Source organism: Artemia franciscana, chromosome 18 (genome assembly GCF_032884065.1).
Source record: "Artemia franciscana chromosome 18, ASM3288406v1, whole genome shotgun sequence".
NCBI classification, from domain to species: Eukaryota; Metazoa; Arthropoda; class Branchiopoda; order Anostraca; family Artemiidae; genus Artemia; species Artemia franciscana.
The window spans coordinates 16,874,647-16,891,437 of record NC_088880.1 but is presented as its reverse complement, the minus strand read 5'-3'; the positions used below and the strand labels follow the sequence as shown (position 1 = coordinate 16,891,437).

Here is a 16,791-nt window from a genome sequence, read left to right as displayed (position 1 = left end):
TAGCTTTTTTAGTTTTTTCGTTTTTTTTACCTTTTTTATTTTTTTATTTTTTTTTATTTTTTTTTCCTTTTAGGTTTTTCTTTGTTTAATTTTTTCTTTTTTTAATTTTTTTTGTTTTTAGTTTTTTTCTTTTTTTTTTAGTTTTTTAAGCTTTTTTAGTTTTTTTTTTCTTTTTAGTTTTTTGTTAGTTTTTTACCTTTTTTCTTTTTTTAGTTTTCTTTTTCTTCTTTATTTTTCAGACGTCATATGCGTCATATGACAAACACACATAGTCTGGTTACGCGTTGCTCTGGTGTATATACAGACCGGGACACCAGGACACAAATGACGACCGGGACACAGGGAATATAAATGACGACCGGGACACAACTACAACGGGGACGCCGGGGGTCACAGGAGGATATTTAAATGACGACGGGGACACATGGAATGTTCGATTAGCAATCACCACCAACAAAGCTCAAGGGTAATCATTAGAATCTTGAGGTATAACTAAAAGAAAAACTAAAAAAAGGTAAAAAACTAAAAAAAGACCCATTCAAAAACGAATGTATATACAGACCGGGACACAAATGACGACCGGGACACAAGGAATATAAATGACGACAGGGACCCTCAAAGAGAAATTACAGACTGGGACAGAAATAACGACCGGGACACAGGGAATATAAATGACGACCGGGACACAGGGACAAAACTACAACGGGGACGCCGGGGGGCACAGGGGATATATAAAGACGACGGCGACACGGGGAATGTTCGATTAGCAATCACCATCAACAAAGCTCAAGGGCGATCATTAGAATAATGAGGTATAGATCTGAATACGGCTTGTTTTTCCCATGGACAGTTACAAAACTACAACAGGGACGCCGGGGCACAGGGGGGATATATAAATGACGACGGGGACACAGGAAATGTTCGATTAGCAATCACCATCAACAAAGCTCAAGGACAATCATTAGAATCATGAGGTATAGATCTGAATACGGCTTGTTTTTCCCATGGACAGTTATATGTTGCATGTTCAAGAGTCGGTAAACCTGACAATCTATTTATATGCACAGACAAAGGGACATCGAAGAATGTTGTATATTCGCAAGTTTTATATATATATATATATATATATATATATATATATATATATATATATATATATATATATATATATTCACAGGTGGGACACAGGGACACAACTACAATGGCGCGTAACGACTTACGCGTGCGGGGGGCTTGGGGAGGCGCGAAGCGCCACCCCCCCCAAGCCTAAAATACATAAAAGCCTCTTCATTTTAGAATGGCTAACAAGTGACATGTGACATTCTACCAAGTGACATGTAGCGATCGCAAATTCTGTCAGTCTGTCTGTCCCGGTTTTGCTACTTTAGGGGGGGGGGGGGCTAAAATCGTGGAAAACGCTTAGTGGAGGAATTGGAATGAAACTTGGTGTGAAAGATAAGCACAAGTCCTAGGTACTTGATTGACATAACTGTAACGGATCCGCTCTCTTTGGGGGAGTTGGGGGGGGGGAAGGTTAATTCTAAAAAATTAGAAAAATGAGGTATTTTTAAGTTACGAAGGAGTATCTGATTTTAATGAATATTCATATTTAGAAATTATATTAGGACAACAAACATTTTAGCTAAGAATTTTTCTCAAGATAGAACACGTCCATTGTACAATTCTTTTTTCAAGTAAAACTTCATTTAAATATAAACAATAAATTGATTTTTTTTAAAGAAACTAAGACAAGGAACTCTTGAGAGGCTACCCACTTTCAAAAATCATGAAAAACGAGTGGCGAACTCAACCTGTGTTGAAACTGGGCCTAATGTGGCAAAAACGTGCTATTTGTAGTCCATAGACGTGTAGCCCCTAGGAACTTTTGTTTCACCGACTATTAATTGATAAAGCTCCTAGGGACTTTTGCTTCACCAATCATTGATTGATAACCCTGTTTTTTTCTAGCATATTTGTTACGATTACGAATATTAAGTAAGAGAATATTAAAAGTGTTTATTTTATCTAATTATTATTTACGAGTGGGTTATTCCATTAGTAAAGAGCGTTTTTGTGAGCTTGACTCAGCAACAGCAACAGACAAATAGAGGTACAATATGAAAGGAACAAGAGCAAAATTATATTGGCTAGACAAGATTCTTGAACAGTCAAGTGGTTCTGGGAACAAAACATTTCCATAATTTGATATAAAAAAAATCACATGACGTATTGCGATATCGGCGGTTTGAGTTGTCCCAATTAGACGGGAAAATAGTCACGTAAACAAGTATGTCGTACTAGCCAAAGAGTCTGTTGGACGAAATGCGCATATTCTTTTGTGAGTACCAGAGGAAAATAGTGTGCCCCATTCTCCCCAATACAAAATTATTATTTATCCCCATACTTTAACCCCTCCTCGGAAAAATTTACCCGAATTTTCAATTCGATCCACCTGCCTTGAGGCACAACATAGCATATTCTCTTGTGATGAACAGAAATAAACAGAAACCAACTGGACACTTTAAAAGTATTAACTGTATACTGGAAGTAAAACACTAAAAGTATTAAAACAGAAAAAGTATAATTGCCTTCAGCTATCCGTCGTATAACTTCACGTGATTGGCTAGCTAGATGTCAACAGGAAGCAGGAATTGAACTCACGCCAAAATTTCTTAAATCAATTGACATTCCTGATTTGCCACCTCATCACTTAAAACTAAACTGGTTCTTAAATCAATTGACATTCCTGATTTGCTACCTCATGACTTAAAACTAAACTGGTTCGGTTGGAGGGTTAAACTAAAGGGTTGGAAGAGGGAAACAGAAATCTTGGGAAACGCTTAGATTGGAGAGATCGCGATGAAACTTGATGAGAAGAATAAGCACAAGTTCTAGGTACGTGATTGACATGATTGGAACGGATCCGTTCTCTTTGGAGGAGCTGGGGGGGGGGGGTGTCAATTTGGAAAAAATTAGAAAAATTGAGGTATTTTAACTTAAGAACGGGTGACCGGATCTTCATGAAATTTGATATTTAGTAGGAATTCATGTCTCAGAGCTCTTATATCAAATCCCGACCTTTTCTGTTTACATTGGAGGGAGTTGGAGGGGGAAATCGGAAATCTTGGAAAACACTTAGAGTGGAGGAATCGGGATGAAGCTTGGTGGATAGAATAAGCAAATGTCCTAGATACGTGATTGACGTAACCGTGCTGGATTCGCTCTCTTTGGGAGAGTTGGAGGGAGGGGTTTAGTGATTTGGCGAATTTGGTGCTTCGGGACGTGCTAGGAGATGAACATTGGTAGCCGTGTCAGGGAGCTGCACAAATTGACTTGGTACAGTCGTTTCGACCATCCCCGATTCGACCATCTTGGGGGCTAAAGGGAGAGGAAAAATTAGAAAAATGATGTGTTTATAACTTACGAGTGGATGATCGAATCTTATTGAATTTTGATATTTAGAAGGACATCGTGACGAAGAGCTCTTATTTTAAATCCCAACCGGCATTAAGGCTCTGATTTTCCTTTTAAATCAATCTATTGATTCTTAGGATTTTGTTAGAGCTCATACCATATGAGCTCTTGGCTCTTAGCTCTTCTTGCCTTGTAACAAGTGCCTTATGAGCTCTTAGCTCTTGTCCTGGATTAAACAAGAAAAAACAAGTTTTTTTTAAAATGAAAGTAAGGAGCGACATTAAAACTTAAAACGAACAGAAATTACTCCGTATATGAAAGCTTTTCCTCCTCAATGCCCCGCTCTTTACGCTGAAGTTTGACTCTTACTCTTAACTCTACTTTTTAAAACAGTAAAAAACTTTAGCGTAAAGAGCGGGGCATTGAGGAGGAAAAGCCCCTTTCATATACGGAGTAATTTCTGTTCGTTTTAAGTTTTAATGTCGCTCCTTACTTTCATTTAAAAAAACTTGTTTTTTTTTGTTTAATTTCTGGACGTTTTTGAATTAATGTATGTTTTGATCTTGGCTCTACGCACATAAATAATTAAAACGAAATTTGCATATTAATTTTTTTGGCTAATGGCTTTTTTCGTAGTTTTAATCGGAAGATTTTGAGAAAAAAGGAGCGAGGGAGGAGGCCTAGTTGCCCTCCAATTTTTTTATTACTTAAAAAGTATTAACTTTAAATTTTTTACGAGCGTTTTCATGAGTAAAAAATTTATGTAACTTACGAATTAACTTAAGTAGCGAACTTCTGTATTCGTATGTTTTTATTGCGTATATGAATGGGCTCGCCCCTCGTTGATACATCGCTCTTTACACTAAAGCTTAAATTTTGTCCCAATTCCTTAAGAATTGCCCCTGAATCACAAAGGCCGTAGAATAAGTAGTTGTAATTACTAAAAATGCTTTAGCGTAAAGAGCGAGATATTGCGAGGAGGTAAACCCCTCATATGCGTTATAATGTCTGTTCGTTTTCAATTTCAATGCTGTTCGTCATTTTCAGTAGAAAAAACTTTTCATATTAATTTTTTCATTCTTTTTAAATAATGCTAGAAAATCCTGAGCCCCCTCCATTGAAAGTCTCTTCCCCCATGAGAAGTTCCTCCATGGAAAGATCCTCCCCCTTAACCCCTCCCCTCAACTCTCCCCCCCAGCAAAAAAATCCCCCTGAAAACGTCTCTACACTTCCCAGTAACCATTAACATGTAAACACAGGTCAAAGTTTGTAACTTGCAGCCCCTCCCGAGGGGACTACGGGGGAGTAAGTCGTCCCAAAAGACATAGTTATTAGGTTTTTCGACTATGATGAATAAAATGGCTATCTCAGAATTTTGATCCGGTACCTTTGGGGAAAAATGAGCGTGGGAGGGGGCCTAGGTGCCCTCCAATTTTTTCGATCACTTAAAAAGGGCACTAGAACTTTAAATTTCCGTTAGAATGAGTCCTTTCGCGACATTGTAGGATCACTGAGTCGATACGATTACCCCTGGAAAAAAACAACAAAAAAAACACGTATCCGTGAAATGTCTTCTGGCAAAAAATGCGACATTCTACGTTTTTGTAGATAGGGGCTTGAGTCTTCTACAGTACGGTTCTCTGATATGCTGAATCTGATGGTGTGATTTTCGTTCAGACCGTATGACTTTTAGGGGGTGTTTCCCCCTATTTTCTAAAATAAGGCAAATTTTCTCAGGCTCGTAACTTTTGATGGGTATAACTGATCTTGATGAAATTATGTATTTACAATCAGCATTAAAATTCGATTATTTTGATGTATTTATTGGTATCAAAATTCCATTTTTTAGAGTTTCGTTCTGAATCACCTGACACTGGTTGCATAGATAAGATGAAAACCATTCTTGGCGTGAATATTTAACTCCAATTGATTGAGGAGCTTGAATAACCTTAGTGGCCCATTGCGTCAAACACGTTTCAGGTTTCTGAAAAGAGCTACAGGCATTACTCCAGTGTCAAATTCATCAGTAGTCCGGTCAGCTGGGCCGAGAATTACCACATCTATAGGCAGTCCTTTTCTGAATCCAAATTGGGATCACAGAGCCCTTTTTTATTTGTGAAATAGTAAAAACAGACATTTGGCGATTTGTGGAAAATTAGTAAGACCCCCATTGTCTCATTGGCTCTCACCTCCTCCTTAGGCTTTTGCTTTGAGGCAGAGGCGCATATGCATAAACATCGTCTAAATAAACTGGCATATTCTCAGCCTTGTGAGATTATTTATAGATGTCATTTATTTTCACTTTCGCTTTAGCATCATTCCTTTTACCTATGTTACATCAATTACTTACCTTCCATTTAATTTTTTATTGTTTATTGCTGAAAAATACATTAACCTGGCTACTTTAGATTAATCCTCTTGAATATTTTGCTATCCTATCTTTTATTGATTTTATTTGCAACAAATGACTTGCCACGTTTTAGGCTAGCTTCCCAAGAACTTGTTCCTTGTGTGTGACCGTACTTTTGATTCTTCGGAATTATTATTTTGGCAAGTCATTTCCTTTATTTTAACAGTCCTTTCATCGTTTCGTCTCCAGAAAACCTTTATTGAATAGACACTGGGACTTTAAGTGTCAGGCATCTAGAAACATTTGACTATCTATATTTGCCTAGGTTTTGTTGGTGCCAAGTTGAAAACAAGTTCGTTTTCTTTGGTTGGCAGGATTTCCTGTTGGTTTGAAATGCCACATGAAACGTTCGGATTGGCTATAATGGGTATCCTACTGTCTTTTGGAGGTTATCTCTACATCAGTGAATCTAGTCTCGGACAAATTTTGTATTCTAGGTACCAACACCTGTTCTGCAGTATCTTCCCATACGCTTCTTTACGCTCATTTTGCATGGCTTAATTTGAATAAAGATTGGCGTTAAAGCAACTTGACCTGTTAATGGTGTGGTTTAATTGTAGTCCCCCATCCAAATAAATTTTACTCGAGGTACCTACCAATCTATTTTAATATTGAAATTCATTCATGGTTGAAATTCAAAGGTAAGTCGTCAAGGCATTTGGAGTTGCATCTGACTTTGATCGTTTTTTCTCATTAAGATTTTATACTTGAAGTTGTATCTTAACGACGACAAATACCGTACTTTATTTATTTATGTCTTGAGATTTTGTTTTCTTTCTTTGTAAGTTTTCACATTGTAAACATAAAAACAACTATTTTCTCATTATTTTTTGGGGGGACTTGTAGTCATTTTTTACTCTCGAACCGCGAAAGAATATTCAACTACTGTGATATCCAGAATGCTCGTAATGAAAAGATGCTGGCAACTAGAAATAACTGGGAGATATCAAAAACTGGCAAAATTACGAGAAATTTGTTTCAAAAATTTACTGGTTCAACTTTAAATGTTACCAGGAAATTCTTCCAAATTAAAATTCTCCTTGTGTATCACCTTTTGTGTCTTTTTTTGTCGTTTCCTGTGGTCAAGGAATACCTATCTATAATCGTAGAGGTATTTTAATTTGTATTGGGTGATTTAAGTCCCGGAGTACTAAATTATAACCTATCATCCATATAGCAATTAAAATACTATGTAGTTCCAACGTAGAATTTCACAAGGTGTAACAAGTGCTGCAAGTGCATGTAAATTATAAGGCTTAATCTTCTTTCTCTTTATGTTTATCTTCTGCTTGATACCTTTCTTTGTCTTGGGAAGCGCAGGAAGCCAGATAAGAGTCAAAAGAATACAAAAGTAGTGAAAATGTTATTATTAAAGCTCCTCCCATTACCTCTTTTGTCAATTCCGTGCTGAAAAAGTAAATCGATATTAGGCAAGTTAAAATTATAGATGATGATTTTGAGAAACATTTAAGAATGCTATCCCCTTCCTTGAGGATGAGTACAACGAGTAAGCTGCTAATGTTGCCGATTATTATCACGCCCCACACATATATATCAAATCCTTCGAAGAATCTCATCTCTGGTTTATCACCAGTAGGATTCAAGTCTTTGCCGATCATTCGCGATAATATCGTCGTTGACCTAATGAAGAAACTGAGCAGTAAACCCATGAGATTTATCAGCATGCTACTGGTCCATATGTTGCGAACATTCTGGTTCAGCTTTTCGCACAATGCAGCGGACAATCCCGATATTATACATATGCAGGCAACTGCAATCAACCCTCCGGCTGTGGGCTCATCAAGTTCAAGAAATATGCGAGGATTCCCCAAAATGAATAACTGAAACACCTAAGAGAAGAAGAAGTCTTGATACCCATTGCACTAGCCTTAGTCTATGTTTCAATATGAAGTGACTAAATAAGCCAGTTGTCACTATCTTTAGTTGAGAAGTCAAATCAAAAATCGGTGCATCTATGCGATATAAAGCAAAAAGTTTTAGCTTCGTTTGCAGCGTAACCTGTGCCGCTGGTATCAAAAGCATCACAAGACGCAAGTAATTTTGAGAATACTCCCTGTATATAGTTTTGAAGAAAGTTTTTACATTCCAGTTTTCGTAACTCAAGGCGATTGAGAAGAGCAGGAAAAGGTTCATAGCATATGTAGTTAGTACTATTGATTCTTCCGAAACCGTCTTTGACTGCCGTTTCATTATGTGCTGGCTACACAGGGTGTCTAATGTGTTAAAAACGGGGAGTAAAATTAAGCAAAGCTTTAACATTTCGCTCTTCGGCAAATTTTGCTGAGCGTAAATTTTATGCACCCGTATGTATGCTAGAATTGTAAGTGTTAAAGTGGGGAGGAGGAGCAATTCCCTTTTCGCGGCCGTAAAATGTTTGGTTCTCAATTGCCGTAATTTCGCTATTGGGTAATTACGTCCAATATATTAAATTTCCCAGAGCGTAAATCCTGAGCAATATTGAGAATGCTTAATTTGCAAGTTTTATGCTATGAAGGGGGAGCAATTAGCATAATTATCGTGTAATAGTTTAGTTTTCATGAGGTGGCAAATCAGGAATGTCAATTGATTTAAGAAATTTTGGCGTGACTTCAACTCCTCCTTCCTGTTTATCCTTCAAAGAATTACAACTTTTATTGGATTTGTGTTTTTTCTTGATATTCATTGTGACTCTCGCTGTTGTTTCTGTTTTAACTGCAGATTTTGCTGCGCAAAATTTTCGTTTACAATTCGATTTGATCCTCGCTGCTGCTTGTTTTATAACCGTAAATTTTGTTCTCTATCATTTTTACTTGTGGTTCGTTATGAGCCTTGCTGTCTCATGCCTTCTAATCGCGAATCTTGTTGTGTTTCATTTTCGTTCATCATTACGTCAGACATTTTTTCATGCCTTTTCCTTTAGCTGTTTGGATTCATTTATCATCTTGTATGACATTGTATGACGCTACTTATACAAAAAAACTTCTTTTCTAGGTTCTCTCCAGCAATTCAACTGAATTAAAGAATTCTGGTGTAAATTTAATTCCTCCTTCCCGTTTACCCTTTACAGATACATAACTGCTATAGGATGTAGATTCTCGCGGGAGGTGATCGATAATCTAAGTATTAATTTTGCTCACTTCTTTTCGAGTGTCGCTAAAATAACACACCTCCTTTTTCTATTGTAGTTTTAAGTTATCTTCTAACCTGGATTTCATGTGCAACTTTTCCGTTTACGTGAGATTTTCTGGGATAAAAACGATCTAGGTCATGAGTTTAGCAAAACTTGTATAGAGTCTTAATTTTGGCAAAAAAATTGCATACGAATGATGTCACATTCATTTGCAATTAAAGAGCAAATTTCTTCATTTTTTTCCCATGGGTGGTCGTATCATTTTCGGTATTTTATGACACATGTAAAGCTATACATGATGAAACAAGACCCCTGAACATAGCGTATGTAAAGGATATACAAGAAGGAGGAATTGAATTAAAGCCAGAATTTTAAAATCAATTGAAGTTACTGATTTATAAAAAATAACATGACGTCATATTCATATGTATTTAACTGAAATTTTTTTTTTGCCACCCTATGACTTAAAATAAAAAAGAACGCGCTAATCTGCGGTTGGAAGACAATAGACAGTGACCGTTACATCGAGTCGTATGCGAAATCCGCGACTAGAAGACTATATTTACCAGAGCTCGCTTTGTGGGCTTGGTATTTCTGCTAGGTATTTTACTGGAACCACTTTCGAAGCTTTTAGGCGATTTCAGAGGTTGGAGAATAAATAAATAATAAAAATAGTGCATCAAATATTTTCTCTGACTGTACCAAATACATTCGTAAAGAGGTTTTTTACCTCTTGAAAATTGTGGGTAGGTGCAAACCGGTCCAGCTCATAGGGAGAGGGATCAGATTTACCTCTGTGAGAACGGACAAGGCCAAAAGAAGTTGGAGCTGCTCCATTTCTGTATTAAGGTTTCTGATCACTCCCCTACTATAAGCTGCTCCCCGTGTCCCTAAGGCATTGTGTCAAATAGTCAACACACATATGTTCAAATACAAATCAAGTGATCCACACAGTAAAATATAACGTAAGCAGAATATAATATACACAATTTTCATGTTAAAAAGTCAATAAAATAAACTTTACACATCAAGTTTAAACAAAAAAAAAGGTGGAAAAGAGGAGGGTAGACTCACTTGGTTAACATCTCTATTATATTGGGAACAAAATTTCGCCTCGGAAAAAAATTGGTTTTTTCCTTTTTATTAATTTCTGTAATAGCATACCTATACCGTAATACCCGGTTGTTGTGGAAACCTAATGCAGGTTGAATAATTCTTGTAATTCTTATTATAAAAAAAAAATCTCAGATATTAGAGGATTTTTTGGGGTATGACCCAATCTGAAGCTTCTTGCCGCATAAGGTGGACGATGAATATGCGCTAGCATGTCGGCCTCAAGCTAAGGTTGCTAGTTGGTGGGATCGCCTCTTCCCATCGTTATACTCCTCCCCTTAGTTTTATTGAATTGGTGCCCCTGCCTCAGATGGTTTAACCTTGAGAAGAGTTCGTTGCTGTAGCAGGTTGAGAAATCACAAGTAAAAATGTGAAAGAGAGAAATTAAATTATAGAACTACTTTTAAAGTTAATTCGAATATTTATTTTATTCCTTTGTTGCTCAGTAAATATTCCCTGACGATTTATATGTTGATCTTGACTCTAGGTACGTGACTAGAATGTCATTTTGGAAATCAAGTTCTTTTTTACCTGTGAACAGAAATTTACTTACTGATAAGACGGATTTTATTACCCTTTATTGTCAAAAATATTGAAATATTACTATAAACTTATTGAGAAACAGCCTTTCTGCTGATAAAAAAAGTGAGTCGTTTGAACGTATTAGAATTGCTTTACCGCAAATTGGCTAATAAATATCGGGAGAAATTGAAGAGCAATATTAGTAAAGTGTTTTGGCAAAAAAAAAGTTAGCGAGCTGTGATTAGAATTGTGCTGTGATTATAAAGAGGGATGATGTAAAAATGGCGAATGTTTCTTTCCAAAATAGCTGCAATACTCAATAAACGCGCAAAAGTGAGATGCGTGTGTGAGACATTCGCACACAAAAGAACCATAGTTCGAGTACAAAGAATCTACACAATAAAATATTTTTATGTTTGTTTATTTGTAAAATAATATGTTTCCGCCTAATTTTTCCGCATTTTTTTATTATATTGAGTTTTGTACTCTCCCCCCATCGGCCGCTTGTCTTGAGGGATATAGGCTACCAAAAGAAATCTCCCCTGTGCATCTCATTTTCCATGTTTTCTTTGAGAAATTGATCCTCTAAAGTATTTACTCGAAACTCCTTAGAAAAAAAAACAAATGACTATCATTTCCGTCTCTTGTAGCTAATCGGGCGTATTCGCAGGATTTTGCTTATTTTGGGGGGAAGCTTAGAAAAAGTTCGAAAAATGCGAGAAGTATATAGAAAATAAGAACAATAAATTCTGGAGGATTTTGTAGGAGAGGTACGAATCCGCAGCCCCTCCATCTCTTGCATGATTGCGTACTACAGATATGATGAATTTCTAAGTAGTAGGATCTTTCTCCTTAACAAAGATACCTCTAGATACTGCTTGGAATGGTCGAGAATTGAAAGAAAAAACTTGAAATAATTCCCCATTATACGTTCATTTTTACTGTCTGCAGCGTCGATGTCAGTATTTAGGAGGGGGGGGGGGTAATGGTACCCACTGGGAAACTAGAAGACATTAAAAATATATAAAAATGAGAAAATAAGAAATTTTTCCATTTAAATCTTGGCGAAAACAAAACTCCGTGTAGCACTCTCAGCCCTTTGGAAAATATCCTTGTGGCGCTCATGATCAGTACCCCTTATTCTGGTCTGATGAAGCTAAAATTTTAGTGCCTTGGCCCCTCCAAAGGGATGGAAAATTATAGCAAAATAAATTAGACTAAATCTTATACGCAACAGGCTATTACTGAAGCTATTTTCTCATTTTAATAAAATTAGATTTAAAGTTTATTGATGAGATGTTATAAAGTATCATCTCCAATTTTATTTGATTCTTTGGTCTAGAATCTATAGGAAAAGATCCATGCACTCTGTTGGAATGTATCGATTCTCATTTTTCCAGGAAAACTGCTTTTCATTGGTCTGTTCAAGTGTGACGTATACTGACTCCACCGGAGAACGGTTTTAATAAATTCCGATAGCACTTAGTTAAAATCATTGTTCATTCTTGAGCTTGTCTGAAAGGTTATCTTTGTTAAAGGCAAGTTTTTAATTGTTTGTTAGACCACTTGAGTTTTTTTAAGGATACTTTGGTTGTATGTTTCTTATTTATTTGTAGTCAGGTGAGACGAGATTGATTTTGTCGAATCTTCTTTTTTTCTTAAATATAAAATTTTCCTTTTTGTCTGAAGGACCTTGTTTTCGTTTCCGGTGATGTAAAATCAGTACAATACTGAGTGTTGTTTATTTGTATTGTTGCATTTGCACGTAAAAAATATACGAAAATATCGTATTATTAGTGCTAACTTTGACGAATATGGTAAAATTCTAGATCAGAGACTTCAGGCTTTTTGCCACCTTGGAAATTAGGCTAGTTAAGGTTGGTGAATGAAACTTTAATGGAACTGACTCGAAGATTAATTTAGGCCGTAAGGAGAGTGTCCTCATCCAAAGGACATTTTTTTTGTCATTTTATGACAAAAATCTAAAAAGTGCTCAAATTTGAATTTATGGTAGAATATATTTGTAATGAACATAAAAAAGGCATCAAGTGGTATGTTTGCTTTATTGATAAGTTATGTATACGACCAGTCATAATTTTTTGAAAATTCGTCATATTTAAGAGTTAAAAAGTGCTTAAATCTATTTAAGGTAGAAGCGATTATTATATTCGTATAGAACAGTGGTTCTCAACCTTTTTTCCCCCATGGACCCCTTTTCCCCTTTTTTATCTTGGTGGACCCCTTCATAGCTATTGGACATAACAACAATTCTTTATTCTTCACTAATATAAATTTTAAGGTTTTAATTATCAAACAAATAGCATACGATTAAGCTTTATTTTTAAATGAAAACTAATTTAATACAAATAAATATTCTAATATAATAATAATAATTATTATTATTATTACTATTATTGTGATAATAACTACCATATTACAAGTTTCTTCGATTAGCAAGCAACTAAAGCTCATGGAGAGTAGAGCTCCTCAGGAAGTTTAATTCACTCCAACATTATTTATGTGAACTGGATGAAAAAAAAACAACAGTTGAAATTAAGTGTGTGATTAAAAAAAAAGGGAAAAGGCATGTTTTTTCAATGAGATCCCTGTGGTCGATGCTTCTCGACAAGTTTCTTTTTATTTGGCTCTATCGATGTTAATGATAGTTGAGATCACCCCTTTTCACATGTCAAGTCTATTGCGAGCTTTTGATAAAATTTGAGAAACACGACTAAATCCCGCTTCAACAAGATAAGATGTAGGAAATCAATAACGTAGAATTGCGCTTTATCCCAGAGCAAAGGGTACTTTGTAGCAACATCATTTGTTTTCCATATATTGTACTTTCCATCTTTGAATTTTGCCCGCATTATTTCATCATTTGTAATTCGATGAGGGGCTCTTGCAAAGATAATTCTATTTCGGCAACATTAACTTCGAAAGGAATTGAAACCCAAATCGGTATATCCATTCCGAGTAGGTCACTAAACAGATTCAAAATAATGTAAATTACAGTAGAAATTGAATTCTTAAAAATAAAGAGCGTTCTGAGTTGGTTTTCTTCGTGGACCCCCAAAATCATTGTGGACCCCCAATTTGTTATGTTTTGCCTGTGGACCCCCGAAATATTACATGGACCCCTAGGGTCCATGTGGACCCCGGTTGAGAACCACTGGTATAGAGCATCAAAAAGGCACCAAGCGGTATATTCACTTTATAGGAAAGCCAGTTATATGAACTGCTATAATTTTACCGCTTCATCTTGTTCATAGAACCAAAAATGAAAAGATTTATTGGGGTCGTGGTTTTAAAGTTTTTGGTTGCCCCTTGCATCCCTTTGAGTAGTTTACTGGGCCCCAAATTTCAAGTCTATCTGCTTCATCCCTGTGTTAGCCAGCAACGAGCTTACGGCTTACTTTTAGATATTCTGTATTATCTAGATGATTGAAAGCGAGGGGACACCCTGCATAACTGTATCCAATTGTCTTTTCTGGTGTATTTTCTAATTCATCTTTACTATTTCCGTCAATAGCTGAAAGCCAAATTTCTTAAATAAATACCAGAATATAATTAAGATTTTATATCACATCTCCCTATGAGGCAGCATTGCCGAAAGGTTTTAACTTTGATCTGGTCGTTGAGCAATTGTAAGTCTCCCAATATTATCATCAACCGGGTATGTACTACATTTTTCCGGAGGACAGTAAAGATCCTACAGTAAATTTTAAAAGGAGCTGTAGAAGATTTTTTTTTTTATCTGTTTTTACCGCTCATTTTGGAGATCTTGAGTTTTGACGAGACGGTAGGTTTATTTCGACCAAAATTGGAAGGGGGGATGAGTCCCCCCTTCCAAGTTCAGGGGCAGTAAGGATCACTGCCCCTGAACTTAATACAAATGGACATCGACTAATGCATGTTTTTAGTAAGCTAAATTTACGGAAGCTAGACACGTCTGACGGATGAAGGATGACAGATTGCACAAGATTGTTCTTCTCGGCATCCATCTGGTACAAGCGAAAGGCGATCGTCCCTAAGTAGGGGGGGGGGGGTCGGTCGTAAGGAAGTTTTTTAAGGAAATTGGGAGTTTTTGGGAGGTGTAAAGAGAGAAGCTTTGGAAGAGGAGTGTCTGTAGCTGTGTGGTGCTTAGGTGGTTTGGTGTAGCCATGACTAGTGAATTGGGTACTACCTTATTATCCCAACCACACTGTTGTTCTTGATCTTTTTAAAAACTAGTTTGTTTTTAAAACCGGCAGGTATGTTTTAAATGATTATTTAATACGTAGAGTTGGTTAGGTATTTACGTTCTGGACGGCCTGTTTTCAATAATTCCCTGTTGTAATTTACATAATTTTGTTGCTAAACTGTTATATTTTCATTATATTTTAGTATATTTCATTATGATTAACCTGACTTCATTTCTCGAGTGTGGTCGCGATAATGTGTAAGTACTATGAATTGTTACTGGTTGTAGTAGTTATACTTGCACACTCTTCATTTACTCTGTTTTAAAATATTTAGTTTGAGACCCCAGGCAAAGTATTCAGTTTTGTGTGTTAATAAAGAAATTTTCAAAAATAAGTGTCACTACCCAAGTGGACATCGAATGCTGCAAGTTTTTAAGAAGCCATTTTGACTAACTTGACACAAACACATTTTCTGTTCACACGAATTGTCTTTAAGATAATTAGTAGTCTAAAGCGGTTGAGGACTAGTATATGCGCAGGATCTTCCTTGGAAAAGGTTAAAAGTCACAATGACCCAATTTTTTTTCTAAATGTCACAAAATTCTCTCTTTTTTGGCCTGATTTGGAACGGCAGATGCTCGCTCTGGCCTTTCCCTAATTTTTATGGGTGAAACGAAACACAATCTCTGACTTGTAAAAACCAAACCCTTTTTTCTACCTTTTCTGTATATTTTGCAAATGACTCTTGAAATCTACTTTTTAGACCCTCCTCATTGCTAAATAAAATGTTGATGTTACAGACTCATCTTAGTTTAGGATTTTCGGATGGATTTTACAACGATTATCTGTGCCACGTCATCTTGAGAATTGTTGCCACCAAGGCACAGTTTTGATACCACGACGTTGCAAATGGCGTACCGTATTTGCCAAAAAAGGTGCCACACACTGAAATAGAAATGCCCGTTCATAAAAAATGGCATACGTTCAACGGTGCAGAAAACTCAGTCGGGGTATGTACGCACCATAGACTACGGGAAATTAGAATCACGAGTGACAATTCTGATCTTGAGCTTGGTATAGTTGAGAAAAATATTCTAGAACCCATTCACGGTTAATGCTTTACATCTAAGTAACGTTGATGACCACTATGGGTACTGAATGCTGTGGAGAGGGGCAAATAATAACATTTTAGTGGGAGGCAAAAATATTTTTTCAAACTATAGGGGGAAGGGGGCAGATATACACGTTTTTTTTTACAGGTTCAAAGTGTTTTTTTTTGCTTTTCTAAATGATTTTCTTCATTTAAAAAAAGACAACGCAATTTGTTGAGAGACTTGGCCACTGACTTGTCTTGGGCTCTTGACTCTTGCTTTAACCCTGATAACATTCCATTTCAGACTCTCCAAAGACATCATGGTTGATGCTGGTACACTTGAAAAATTGGAAGCTGGATTCCAGAAACTTCAGGCAGCTACTGATTGCAAGTCACTTGTCAAGAAATACCTAACTCGTGAGGTTTTCGATCAGCTTAAAACCTTGAAGACAAGCCTTGGAGCTACCCTTCTTGACGTCATCCAATCAGGTAAATGTCTATTACTTTTTCGAATCACAACATGAGTGGTGAGCAAGGCCGTATCTAGGGGTTTGATACCCCCCTCCGAAGTGTTTTTCCGACTCGTAAAAACTTACCAAGATTGAATAGAAATATACCCTTCTTGACGTCATCCAATCAGGTAAATGTCTATTGTTTTTTCGAACAAAAATGGGAGGTGAGCAAGGCCGTATCTAGGGGGCAAGGGAGTTTGATACCTCCCCCTCCGAAGTGTTTGTCCGACTCGTAAAAATGCAACAAAAATGCATAAACACAATTTTTTATGCGTCTATTGACGTTTTTCGATACCTCCCTCCCCCAGAAAAATTCTTCTGTAGCCCCCCCCCCTCTCGAAAAATTCTCGATACGGCGTAGGAGGTGAGAGCAATTCAGTTACAAAAAAAGAATTGTTTCCTTGGGATTGGTG

The 16,791-nt window shown here is 36.5% G+C and overlaps 1 long non-coding RNA gene across 7 annotated transcripts in view; it reads left to right on the top strand.

Annotated features, from left to right (window-relative positions):
- Positions 1-16,262, top strand: part of LOC136038681 (uncharacterized) — a 142,582-nt gene extending 126,320 nt beyond the window's left edge. For 6 of the 7 annotated variants that reach the window (XR_010620272.1, XR_010620269.1, XR_010620273.1 and 3 more), the window contains one exon: positions 16,171-16,262. This is a non-coding gene — a long non-coding RNA (uncharacterized LOC136038681). Of the gene's footprint in view, positions 1-11,993; positions 12,128-16,170 lie in introns of those variants that run through there. The other variant, XR_010620268.1, reaches the window with a different exon arrangement.
- The last annotated feature ends 529 nt before the right edge of the window (positions 16,263-16,791 follow it).